At 44.9% G+C, this 13,755-nt stretch overlaps 1 protein-coding gene across 11 annotated transcripts in view; it reads right to left on the bottom strand.

Moving 5' to 3' along the window:
- The window catches only part of asb7 (ankyrin repeat and SOCS box containing 7), an 82,271-nt gene extending 69,985 nt beyond the window's left edge, over positions 1-12,286 (bottom strand). For 5 of the 11 annotated variants that reach the window (XM_060853113.1, XM_060853117.1, XM_060853110.1 and 2 more), the window contains exons 1-2: positions 12,170-12,286; positions 6,547-6,658 (exon numbers count right to left, since the gene is read on the bottom strand). The gene's annotated coding sequence lies outside the window, so the exon portion shown is untranslated. Of the gene's footprint in view, positions 1-6,546; positions 6,659-7,068; positions 7,136-12,001 lie in introns of those variants that run through there. The other 6 variants (XM_060853116.1, XM_060853115.1, XM_060853119.1 and 3 more) reach the window with 4 other exon arrangements.
- Positions 12,287-13,755: the final 1,469 nt, after the last annotated feature.

Raw genomic sequence — 13,755 nt, 5'->3', positions numbered from 1 at the left:
TAATACCATTAGGCTTCACCTACCCTGCATGTGAATGTGGAAGGTATATAGAGGAAACTCGACTATCTGAATATCAATTATCCAAAAATCAGATTATCCGAAGGAGATCTCGAGGTCCTGATAGAAACATTACATCAAAGAGCTGTTTCAACCCTGATCACGTCTTTTGTTTACAATGATTAAAAACTATCTTGGCTTACTGAAATGCTGCCGAGAACAGTCCTGGACATGGGAGCCCAGGCACCGTCTCCAAATGACTGACCTCCCACCTTCTCTCCCTCTCCCCACACGCACCCTGGAGTTTGACACAGGAGTGAACCCTAAACCCCGCTTCCCAGATATTCTCTCTAACATTATCCTGTACAGGGCAGAGGTGGGACTTGTCAAAATGCTGCTGTAAAAAGTTGTGTGTGTGGCTGTCTGTCAGTCTGTGTGTCTGTCTGTCTGTGCGTGTGCGCTGTTTGGAGATTTACCCCACAAAGGCAACAGCAGTCTTACTGTTGGTGTCCATGCCAGCAGCCTTGGAGGGGGAGGGGGGGGAGCTGATGGAAATGGGGGCGTGAACAGGGTGGGGGCTGACAGGGCGTGACAGCAGGTGGAGGGTGGTGTTGGACAGAGTTGAGGGGCAGGGGGCAGAAGCTCACGCATGGTGTGCTAGCACCTGGTCACCTCAATAGGGAGCGGACTTAACAGAAAACTCCGAGCCCCAGAGGTAAGGCATTGAATGAATTAACTGAATAATCAATTATCTGAATGAAATAGTGCCCACCCATCTCATTCGGATAATTCAGGTTCCTCTATAATTACTAAGTATGCAAATGACACAATTGCTGTTGTTGCTAGTGAAGATGATAATCTCAGATATTCTGATACTGGTCAGCTGCTAAATTAAGTAGAGCAATGGCAGATGAATTTTAATCCTGATAAATGCAAGGTGATACATTTTGGAAAGTTTACATAGGGAAAGATATACATAATGAACAATCTGAGAAACAAAGGTACTTTTGTGCACAAGTCCATAGATCTCTCAAGATTTCAGCGCAAGTAGACAAAATCATAAAGAAGGCATACAGGATGCTTGCCTTTATTAGCTGGGGCATAAAGTGTACAAGCAAGGAAATCTTGTGACAACTTTATCAACATTAGTTTGGACACAGATGGAATACTGTGTGCAACTCTGGTTGCCATGCTATAAGAAGACGTGATTCCACAGGAGACTACACAAAAGTGATTCACCAGTATGTTGCCTAGGCTAAAAAGTCTCAGTTATGAGACAGACTGGGTAGGATGCATTTGTTTTCCCTGGGGTGAAGGAGGTTGCTGTGGGAATATGATGAGAATTGAGAAGCACAGACTGGGTAGATCATAAGAATCTGTTCCCCAAGGTAGATGCATTTAAGACCCGAGGGCACAAAATTAAGGAGTACATGGTTTGGAGAAATTCCAAGGAAACCTTTTTTAACCCAGAGGACATTAAAAATGTGAAACGGGCAGCCTGAGGCTTGATGGGAACAGGTATTCAAAACATTTGAGAAACATCTGGACAAGCACTGAAAATGCCAGGACGTAGTAGGCTATAGAGCAAGTGTATGAAAGTAGGTTTAGTATAGCTTGGCATTTGTTGGTTGACAGTCGGCTGTGTGACTTTTGACCTCCTATTAACCTGCCCATATTAATTAGGCTTAGAGTGTAAGAGCAGGGAGGTTATCTTTAATCTTTGATCGTAACGTCGTCATTTTCTAGAGGAATAGTACCAGAAGACTGGAGGATAGCAAATGTTATCCCCTTGTTCAAAAAGGGTAATTATAGACCTGTGAGCCTTCCTTCGGTTCCGGGTAAAGTATTGGAAAAGGTTATAAGAGACAGGATTTATAATCATCTCAGTAGGATTAAGTTGGTTAGGGATAGTCAACACAGTTGAGAAGGGTAGGTCATGCCTCAAACCTTATTGAGTTCTTTGAGAAACTGACGAAACAAGTGGATGAGGGTAAAGTTGTTAGTGTGGTGTATATAGATTTCAGCAAGGCATTTGATAAGGTTCCCCATGGTAGGCTACTGCACAAAATATGGAGGCATGGGATCGAGGGCGATTTAGCGGTTTGGATCAGAAATTGGCCAGGTGAAAGAAGACAGAGGATGGTGGTTGATTGGAAATGTTATCCTGGAGTTCAGTTACTAGTGGTGTACCACAAGGATCAGTTTTGGGTCCACTGCTGTTTGTCATTTTTATAAACAACCTGGATGAGAGTGTAGAAGGATGGGTTAGTAAATTTGTGAATGATACTAAGGTTGGTACAGTAGTGGATAGTGCCAAAGGATGTTGCAGGTTACACACGGGCAGAGATAAGCTGCAGACCTGAGAGGAGAGGTGGCAAATGGAATTTAATGCAGAAAAGTATGAGGTGATTCAGTTTAGAAGGAGTAACAGGACTGCAGAGTACTGGGCTAATGGTAAGATTTTTGGTATTGTAGACGAGCAAAGAGATCTCAATGGCCATGTACTTACATCCCTCAAAGTTGCCATCCAGGTTGATAGGACTGTTAATTAGGCATACGGTGTTAGCTATTATTAGTAGAGGGATCGAGTTTTGGAACCATGAGGTCACGATGCAGCTGTACCTCTTGTGCAGCCACACTTGGAGTATTGCATGCACTTCTGGTCACCGCATTATAGGAAGGACGTGGAAGCTTTGGAAGGGATTCATAGGGGATTTACTAGGATGTTTCCTGGTATGAAGGGAAGGTCTTATGAGGAAAGGCCGAAGTACTTGAGGCTGTTTTTGTTAGAGAAGAAGGTTGAGAGGCGACTTAAGTGAGATATGCTGCCTCACAGCACCAAAGACCCGGTTCAATTCCTGCCTCAGGCAACTGACTGTGTGGAGTTTGCACATTCTCCCCGTGTCTGCGTGGGTTTCCTCCAGGTGCTCCGGTTTCCTCCCACAGTTCAAAAAAAAAGTGCAGGTTAGGTGAATTGGCCACGCTAAATTGCCCGCAGTGTTAGGTGCAGGGGTAAATGTAGGGGAAGGTGTCTGGGTGGGTGCGCTTCAGCGGGTCGGTGTGGACTTGTTGGGCCGAAGGACCTGTTTCTACACTGTTAAGTAATCTAATCTTAAGTAATCTAATATGTAAGATGATCAGAGGGTTGGATCGGGTGGACAGTTACAGCCTTTTCTCCAAGGATTGGTGATGGCTAGCATGGGGGGGCGTAGCTTCACATTGAGGAGTGACAGATATAGGACAGATGTCAGAGGTAGTTTCTTTACTCAGAGAATTGTAGGGGCATGGAACGCACTGCCTGCAAGCAGTAGTAGACTCACCAACTTTACGGGCATTTAAATAGTCACTGGATAGGCAAATGGATGAGAATGGAATAGTGTAGGTTAAATGGGCTTCAGATTGCACTGCCTTGTGGAACCAATATTGAGGGCTGAAAGGCCTGTTCTGCACAGAAATGCTCTGTGTCACAAAGCTAGTCCCTTTTTATCTAAAAACTTCCTTGGCTCAAGGAGATTCTGTCCTTTTCTTTCAGAGGGGCAATAAACCGTGTCAGGCTCCAATCAGTCTGGTTTGGTACAAAGATGAAGAGGATTTTGAGAGGCCTTCTGTTTATATGTAAACAGAGGAGACTTCAGGCCAAAGTGGTCATATTTTAGAAGTGAAAAGAGAGTGGTCAGCTCTCTAGCAGAGCTGAACAGTTTTAGTTTTGTCTTGAGCTGGTTGCAAGTTCAGCAGGGGTCTGTGTAGAAACTCACTCTCTCTTTCTGCCCTTCAACTTCAACCTTTAAGCACGTGGTCCATTTATACAGGTTTTTAAAGGGAGTTTGTTTATTAGGACGGAGGAGTATATTCGGAACAGCATAATTAAGTCTAGTTGGATAGGTTGAGTTCTATCGGGATTGTTTATTCTGTTCTTGGTTATTCACAAAGTTACACAATGAAACACATTTTGTCTGTTTTAAAATCTAGTAGTCAACCTTGCTATCTTACTCAGGGTAATTGCAAAGTTATGGTTTGGGGCTACCTGCTTAGGAACGTCTAGAGTGATCTAGCCTAGTCCATAACATACATTATTTTTAAACAGTATAAAACATGGTGAAGCCACAGCTAGAGTATTGTGTACAGTTCTGGAATCCATATTATTGGAGGCATGCGATTGTGCGCAGAGCAGATGTACCAAGATGTTGCCTGGGCTGGGGAATTTTAGTCATGAAGTCAGATTGGATGGATTGGAGTTGTTCTCCTTGGAGCAGAGGAGACGGAGTGGTTGGGGGGACAGCATGATTGAAACGTGTAAAATTGAAGGGCACAGATTGGACAGACAGGAAGAAACATTTTCCCTTGGTGGAAGAATCAACGATCATGTGCATAGATAAGGTTAGTAGTAGGAGGTTTAGCGAGGATGCAAGCAATTTTATTTTCCCTCAGAGGATGGTAAGAATCTGGAATGCAACCAGTAAGGGTGGTCAAAACTGAAACCCTTATAGCATTTAAATAAGGAGATGAAAACGTAGAGTGTCAAGGCCGACAGGGCTACAGGCCAAGTGTACAGGGAGAACTAGCCATTTGGATACAGAACTGGCTCAAAGGTAGAAGACAGAGGGTGGTGGTGGAGGGTTGTTTTACAGACTGGTGACCTGTGACCAGTGGAGTGCCACAAGGATTGGTGCTGGGTCCTCTACTTTTCGTCATTTATATAAATGATTTGGACGCGAGCATAAGAGGTAGTTAGTAAGTTTGCAGATGACACCAAAATTGGAGGTGTAGTGGACAGCAAAGGAGGTTACCTCAGATTACAACAGGATCCTGACCAGATGGGCCAATGGGCTAAGAGGTGGTAGGTGGAGTTTAATTCAGATAAATGTGAGGTGCTGCATTTTGGGAAAGCAAATCTTAGTAGGATTTGTACACTTAATGGTAAGGCCCTAGGGAGTGTAGCTGAACAAAGACCTTGTAGTGCAGGTTCATAGCTCCTTGAAAGTGGAGTCGCAGGTAGGTTAGATAGTGAAGGTGGTGTTTGGTATGATTTCCTTTATTGGTCAGAGTATTGAGTACAGGAGTTGGGAGGTCATGTTGCGGCTGTACAGGACATTGGTTAGACCACTGTTGGAATTTTGCGTGCAATTCTGGTCTCCTTCCTATCGAAAAGATATTGTGAAACTTGAAAGGGTTCAGAAAAGATTTACAAGGACGTTGCCAGGGTTGGAGGAGTTGAGCTATAGGGAGAGGCTACACAGGCTGGGGTTTTTTTTCCCTGGAGCCTCGGAGGCTGAGGGGTGACCTTAGAGAAGTTTACAAAATTATGATGGGCATGGATAGGATAAATAGACAAAGTGTTTTCCCTGGAGTGGGAGTCCAGAACTAGAGGGCATAGACTTAGGATGAGAGGGGAAAGTTATAAAAGAGACCTAAGGGACAACTTTTTCACGCAGAGAGTGGTATGCGTATGAAATGAGCTGCCACAGGAAGTGATGGAGGCTAGTACAATTGCAACATTTAAGAGGCATTATGGATGGGTATATGAATAGGAAGGATTCGGAGGGATATGGGCTGGGTGCTGGCAGGTGGGAATAGATTGGGCTGGGATATCTGGTCAGCATGGAGGGGTTGGACTGAAGGGCATGTTTCCATGCTGTACATCTCTATGACTCTAAGTGCTAGAAAGTGTGTTAGAAACATTAGGTTTAAAAAAAACCCCAAAGAAACGAAGATGCTGGAAATTAGCAACAAAAACAGCTGGTCTGGTAGCATCTGTGGAGAGAAAACGTATCTGGTCCAAGTGAGTGGTCTTCTGAATTGGACCCAGTTGGAAGCAGGCCATTCAGCCCATCAAGTCCACATCAACACTCTGAACAGCATCTCACCCAATTCCTACCCTACCCCTCTAACACTACATTGCCCATGGCTAATCCATCCAGCCTGCACATTACTGGACAGAATGAGCAATTTAGCATAGCTAATCCACCTAATCTGCACAATTTCAGACTGTGGGAGGATATGCTCACAGACATGAGGAAAACGTGCAAAGTCCTGAAGGCTGGAATCGAACCCATATCCCTGCTGCAGTGAGGCCTATCAGTGCTAACCACTGAGCCACCTTGCCATTTTGGACAAGAGACAGCATGAGGAAGAATGTTTAAAAGCAGCATAGTTATGACTGTGAACTTGTCCATGATGAAGTGAAAACGGTGACGACCAATGATTTTTCATGAAATAATGGTTGACATTCAAGGGAAAAAACTTGCCTGGCTACAGGGATAGGTTGGGTGATCTAAACTGACTGGACTGATTACTCTGCAGAGAGTTGGCAAGGATTCAATGAGACTAGACGGAGTGATCTTCTTCATGCTTTTATGACTTGGAATCCAAAATCATAAGTTCAGGAGATATAGAATTATTGTGTTGTGCCTCATATTCATCTTGACACAAGAATGCAATTTGAGTGTTGACAATGCGTGAACAACATTTTGAAAAGAACTGTGTCATCAAATCAAATCAAATTAAAGTTGTGAAACAAACAAGAGTAGAAAACAGGCCATCAGCACTTACCAAAGAAAAAGGCCAGGCTAACATGTCAGATGTAAACCCTGCTCAATTCTTTCCACAGACCTGTGCACTTCTAGCATCTGTACTTAGTTGCAGACTCCAGACATTTTCACATCTATATTAATGAAGGTAAAGTAATCACTGGCTTAAAACACTCATGCAGGTGAACACTGGGGTTTTTTGAAAAAAAGCAAACTTAACTATTAAGTGCACATGCAAAGGGACAGGACTGGAAGGAATAATGAAGCAGAGCAGGCAGGGGGAAGAAAGAAGAGAGTTCTGTTGGTGGACGGTGGTTGCAGAAGGAAGGGGTGGGAGGACGGAGTGGAGGAGGAGGTGAGAGGGGAGAGGCTGCCAGCAGGGCAGGCAAATGAAGAGATGGAACATTGAAATCTGCAACTCAAGTCCATCCAGCTCCCTGAGCTGGACTATCATTTAATGAGCTGACCTTAGTATCATCTCAAATTCACATTTTCACCTAAACCACAACAACCTTTCATCCCCTTACCAACCATTCATCCTTACCTTGAGATTATTCAGACTCTGCTTCTTAATGTTTGAGTCTGGTGACTTGTAATGTTAACTCTGCTTTCTTCTGGCAGATGCTGCCAGACCAGCTGTGTTTCTCCAGGAATTGTTCATTTTGCTTTAGATCTCCAGCATCTGCAGTTTTTTTTTATAATTCCTGGAATGGATGGTTTGTCCAATGAGGGAAGGTGAGACAGGTTTCAGTCTGTCGAGTTTAAAAGAGCAAGAAGTGGCATGATTGAAACTTTAACCACAGGTTTTGACAGGGTAGATGTGGAGTGAATGTTTCATCTTGGGGAAACTGGATGTCTTTATTAAGACATATTAAAGGTGAAACAGTTTATTTGTGTGGAATGCTCTGCCCCAGAGGACAGTGGAGGCCCAGTCTCTGGATTCATTTAAGAAAGAGTTGGATAGAGCTCTCAAAGATAGTGGAATCAAGGGTTATGGAGATAAGGCAGGGAGCGGATACTGATTAGGAATGGCGGTGCAGGCTCGAAGGGCTGAATGGCCTACTCCTGCACCTATTGTCTATTTTCACTGAGGGTCATGAGTACTTGGAACACTTTTCCTGAAAGATATAGGAAGCAGAGCCTGAATAATTTCATGGTAAGGATGAATGCTGCCAGCTCTGCCGAGTTTCCTTAGCACCTTGTTTTCATTCCAGATATTTCTTTAAGTTGTTATAAAGTGTTTAGTAATCACATTTCAGAATTTGAATACCAAACAAGCTAATTACATATTGTACCCAGATATAGCCTTTTCAGTTTTTTGAACTAGAACACTCAGATCCCTGTACATCCTCTGACCATTTCGAAACTATGCTTTGTTTTTATTCGTGTAAAGAGAGATGGTTTCTCACATTATACTCCATTTGACAGCTCTTTGCACACTTACTTAACCTATCATATCTCAAATAGTTTCTGTCTGTAAGACAGTGAAGCGTAGATGTCAACTCATTGAATCAAATTAAGTGAGGTAGTCTGGATTGGAAAGGACAGCTAGGTGTCTTTAGGTCAGCATGGACAAGATGAGCCAAATAGCCCTCTTCTGTCTATCAGCTCCTTAGTCATATGGTTCTGCATCTTCTGAACTGCTTCTGACGCATTTATACCTATCCTTAAATACTGTATGTAGTACTGTAGCAGGTCACCAGAGCTAGCCTCACTAATGCCCTATTTAACTGAAACCTCCCAACTACTGTGTTCAATATCACTTGCAATAAATTATAACGTGCTATTTAGCTTGCCTGATTACTTGCTATACCCAGATGTAGCCTTCTCAGTTTTTGAACATAGAACATTAACAGGGCAGGAAAGGTCCTTTGGCCCTCGATGGTTCCACGGCGCAACAATCTGAAGCCTATCTATCCTACACTACCCATTTTCATCCATATGTTTATCCAATGACAATTTAAATGCCCTTAATGTTGGCGAGTCTATTACAGTTGCAGGCAAGGCATTCCGAGTAAACAAGCTACCTCTGACATCTGACCTATATTTATCACTCCTCAATTCGAAGGCATGTCCCATCATGCTAGTGAAAAAGGCTCTCACTGTCCACCCTATCTAACCCTCTGATTATCTTGTATGTCTCTATTAAGTCACCTCTCAACCTTCTTCTAATGAAGACAGCCTCATGTCCCTCAGCTTTTCCTCATAAGACCTTCCCTCCATACCGGGCAACATTCTAGTAAATCTTCTCTGCACCATCTACAAAGCTTACACATCCTTCCTATTATGCAGGGACCAGAACTGTACGCAATACTCCAAGTGCGGCCGCACCAGAGTTTTGCACAGCTGCAGCATGACCACATGGCTCCAAAACCCAATCCCTCTTAATAAGCCTATTAATCTGGGTAGCAACTTTCAAGGATCTATGTACATGGACACAAGATCTCTCTGCTCATCTACACAGCTAAAATCTTACTCTGTATTTCTGTTACTCCTTCCAAAGTGAATCAATTCACATGTTACCGCATTGAACTCCATTTGCTAACTCTCAGCTCAGCTCTGCAGCTGATCAATGTCCTTCTGTAATCTGCAACATCCTTCAGCACTATCCATAACTCCACCAATCTTGGTGTCATCCACAAATTTACTAACCCATCCTTCTACGCCCTCATCCAGGTCATATATCAAAATGACAAACAGCAGTGGACCCAAAACAGATCCTTGCGGTACACCATTAGTAACTAGAACTCCAGGATGAACATTTCCCATCAACCACCCCTCTCTGTCTTTGTTCAGCTAGCCAATTTCTGATGTAGACCACTAAATCACCCTCAATCCCATGCCTCCGTATTTTGTGCCACAGCCTACTGTGGGAAACCTTATCAAATGTTTTACTGAAATTCATATACGCCGCATCAACTGATTTACTCTCATCCACCTGCTTAGTCACAACCTCAGTAAGGTTTGAGGGGCACGGCCTACTTTCATAAAACCGTGTCGATTATCCCTAACCAACTTGTTCCCCTCGAGATGATTATAAATCCTATCTCTTATAACCTTTACCCACAACTGAAGTAAGGCTCACAGGTCCATAATTACCAGGTTTTCTCTATTCCTGTTCTTGAGTAAAGGGAAAACATTTGCCCTCCTCCAGACTTCTGGTACTATTCCTGGACAATGACAACAAAGATCAAAGCCAAAGTCTCTGCAATCTCCTCCCTGGCTTCCCAGAGATTCCTAGGATAAATCCCAACTGGCCCAGAGGTCTGACCTATTTTCACAATCCCCAGAATTGCTAACACCTCCTCCTTGTGAACATCAACCCCATCCAGTCTAGAAGTCTGTTTGTCAGTATTTGCGATAAGATTGGAGGTGTAATGGACAGCGAACAAAGTTATCTCAGATTACAATGGGATCTTGATCAGATGGGCCAATGGGCTGACAAGTGGCAGATGGAGTTTAATTTAGATAAATGTGAGGTGCTGCATTTTGAGAGAGCAAATCTTAGCAGGATTTATACACTTAATGGTAAGGTCCTAGGGAGTGTTGCTGAACAAAGAGACCTTGGAGTGCAGATTCTTAGCTCCTTGAAAGTGTAGTCGCAGGTAGATAAGATAGTGAAGGTGACATTTGGTATGCTTTCCTTTATTGGTCACAGTATTGAGTACAGAGGTTGGGAGGGCATGTTGCAGCTGTACAGGACATTGGTTAGGCCACTACTGGAATACTGTGTGCCATTTGATCTCCCTGCAATAGAAAAGATGTTGTGAAACTTGAAAGAGTTTTGAAAAGATTTACAAAGATATTGCCAGGGTTGGAGGATTTAAGCTATAGGGAGAGTTTGAATTGGCTTGGACTGTTTTCCCTGAAGCGTCGGAGATGGAGGGGTGACCTTAAAGAGATTTAGGGTGAGAGGGGAAAGATAAAAGAAAAGAGACCTAGGGGGCAACCTAGGTGGTATGTGTACAGAATGAGCTGCCAGAGGAAATGGTGGAGGCTGGTACAATTACAACATTTAAAAGGCATCTGGATGGATATATGAATAGGAGGAGTTTGGAGGGATATGGACGAGGTGTTGGCTAGATTGGGTTGGGATATCAGGTCAGCACGGACACGTTGAACCGAAGGGTCTGTTTCCGTACACCTGCTGTACATCTGTGACTGTATGTTTTTTTCCAATGTGAATACTGACGAAAAGTATTCATTTAGCATGTTCCCTATCTCCTCGGACTCCATGCTTCCCACAACTATCCTTGTTTGGCCCTAATCTTTCTCTCATCATTCTTTTGTTCCTGATATACCTATAGAAAGTTTTAGGGTTTTGCTTGATCCTATCCGCCAACGACTTCTCATGTCCCCTCCTGCCTCCTAGTTCTCTCTCTAGGTCTTTCCTGGCTAACTTGTAACTCTCAAGTGCCCTAACTGAGCCTTTCCACCTCATCCTAATGTAAGCATCCTTCTTCCTCTTGACAAGAGATTCAACTTCTGTCGTAAACCATGGCTCCCTCACTCGACCACTTCCTCCCTGCCTAACAGGTAAATACTTATTAAGTGCCTGGCATATGTTCCACATTTCAATTGTGCCCATCCCTTGCAGTTTCCTTCCCCATCCTATGCATTCTAAATATTGACTAATCGCATCATAATTATCTTTTAGGAAGCAAAACTCTCAGATCCCTCTGCATCCTCTGACCATTTAGAAACCATGCTTCTTTTCTTTCGTGCCAAAACAAATGGTTTCTTACACTATACTCCATTTGACATCTTTCCCCACTATTTTTTGTCACCTTGTTATGTCCATATCACAATTTACTTTTCAACTTAATTTGCATCATCAGCAAATTTGGTAAACATACTTTCCATTCTTTCATTCCAAATCATTCACATTAATTGTGAACAGTTAAGGCCATAGCATGATCCCTGTGGCACACCACCTATTACAGCCTGGGGAAAGTGAGGACTGCAGATACTGGAGATCACAATCGAAGAGTGTGTTGCTGGAAAAGCACAGCAAGTTAGGCAGCGGTGCAGGAGAATCGACGTTTCAAGCATGAACACTTCCTAATGAAGGGTCGACCCTCCTGCACCTCGGATACTGCCTGACCTGCTGTGCTTTTCCAGTTCCACAATCTTAGACACCCATTACAAGCTGCCAACCTGAAAAAGACCTATTTATGCGTAATGTGTTCCTGTTAGCTGGCCAAGTGCAATTATTTTCCAACTCGCTTTTGTGAGGTAATTCATCAATTATCTTTTAGAAGGAAGGAAAGAGGAGAAGAGGGACAAGGAAGCGGAGGGAAGAGGGATGGTTGAAGGTCTGCTTGGAGGTTGGGGACAGTGGTAGGAGTTGTCACCCGCCTGGTCGGCAGTTGGATTTAGGGGAGCCCGGGCATGAGGCTGGCGCGCCCCGGGTGATAGGAGGCTTTGGGCGCTGCCTCCTCTTCACCCCCAGACCCTTCCGGACAGTACACACTTACATTCCTGCGGCTGTCCCTCGGCCTCCCTTCTCCCCCTCAGTGCTCGGTCAAGTACATCCCGCTGGGTCTGGCCCCGGACTAACCGCGCACCGAGCAGCCGCCTGTCAGCAGGGCCTCTCCAGGACCTCTACGCGGGGCCGCGTGCTCCTCCTGTCCAAGGCGTCCTACCTGCTGCAAGTGTGCGAACGGGGGCTGAGCAGGCCCCAGCTGCCAGGTGCGGGCCGTACGCAATTTCCTGGAGAACTTGTTGCTGCGGAGCCATCTCAGGCCGAGGAAGCCGGGCAGCGCCACGACCACGAGACGCATGCGCTGTGCCCGGCAGGGCATTCACGGCGAAAATGCATGCGCAGTCCCGGCAGTCCATCCATGACAGTACCGCAGGCGCAATGTCTGGCAGCTTCACCACGCCAGGAACGCATGCGCAGTGCCAGGCAACTCCACCAAGCTAGGAACGCACGTGCAGTGCTTGCCGGCGCCTTCAGCAAGGACGCATGCGCAGTGTTCGGCAGCCAAATTCCAGCGACTTTAAACTAGTTTGAGATCATCAGCCCGATGGCGGAAGACATCGAGGTCGAATAAGTTTGTTGAGTCTGAAGTGCTGGTAACAAAAGATCGAGAAGCTGCGTGTTATGGCTTGAATAGCGGGAAGCTATGAAAAGCTTTCTGTGGACGGGTGATACTGATCCCATTTTCCATCCAGGTCCCTGGCCCTTCAGTTTCTCCTCCTGACACATTGATCATGGATATTCAGGCCCACCGTGTTTATGCTGACCAATATTCAGTGGGTGTCAGCTCCTTTTGCAGCATTTTGTGCTGCAGAGTTCCCGGTACAGGTCCCAACTCAGATCTGAGGACCGTCAGTTCGGACTGGCCCACCAGGGCAAAGTGAGGGGAGTGTGCCACCGTCAGAGGGGCTGTTGTTTTGGGTCAAATTTTAAACTGAGGCTGTTCCCCTGGGCGTAAAAGATCCCATGACGCTAATTCAGAGACTCGCCCAGTGCCCTAACCAGTATTCATCAATCAGAATGCACGGTTCAACTGGTTGCTGTCACATTGCTGCTTGTGGGATCTTGCTGTACGCAGCTTGGTTCCAGCTGTGTCAGTAACTACATTCCGAAAACAGCTTTATTGACGATAACAAGCTGAGATGTCTGTTGGTGGTCGAAAGCCCTACATAAAAACAAGGCTTTCTCCTTTTCATTCCAAACTTTTAAAATGGAAGGGGCTTGTTTCTGTGCTGCCATTGCACATTCCAACCTCCCCACTCCAAGGGCAACTCTTGGGTGAATAACAGAGAATGTTCCCTGATGAAATGGAAGCTATCTGGGCAGAGGACAAGAAATTCCCAGTCACCTTTTCAGTGCGATCAGGGAGAATGACATCTCTGAGGTGCACTTCCAACAAAGGTCCAGATGGGCTGATTGGCTTCCTGGACTGTACTGTGGTCCAGTGATCCTGTATTTAACTGAGACTTACAGGTTGGAGACCTACTCACTGTTATTGTGTCCCTTCCAAATTCCTAATAATATGACTGTCACTCCTGATTTCAAAGCTCTCTCTCTACTAGCCTCTTGGCAGGCCCACTACCAGGGCTGCTGATGCAGCACAGCATGGAGTTGGTATTGTTGTATAATTGCCTCTCTCCTTTAAACATTTTAGTAGCACGGTGGCTCAGTGGTTAGCACTACTGTCTCACAGCGTGAGGGACCCAGGTCTGATTCCAGTCTTGGGTGACTTGTCTGTGTGGAGTTTGC

This window comes from Hemiscyllium ocellatum, chromosome 39 (genome assembly GCF_020745735.1).
Source record: "Hemiscyllium ocellatum isolate sHemOce1 chromosome 39, sHemOce1.pat.X.cur, whole genome shotgun sequence".
In the NCBI taxonomy this organism is placed as follows: Eukaryota; Metazoa; Chordata; class Chondrichthyes; order Orectolobiformes; family Hemiscylliidae; genus Hemiscyllium; species Hemiscyllium ocellatum.
The sequence above is the reverse complement of the archived record's forward strand: the minus strand, read 5'-3'. Positions and strand labels throughout refer to the sequence as shown.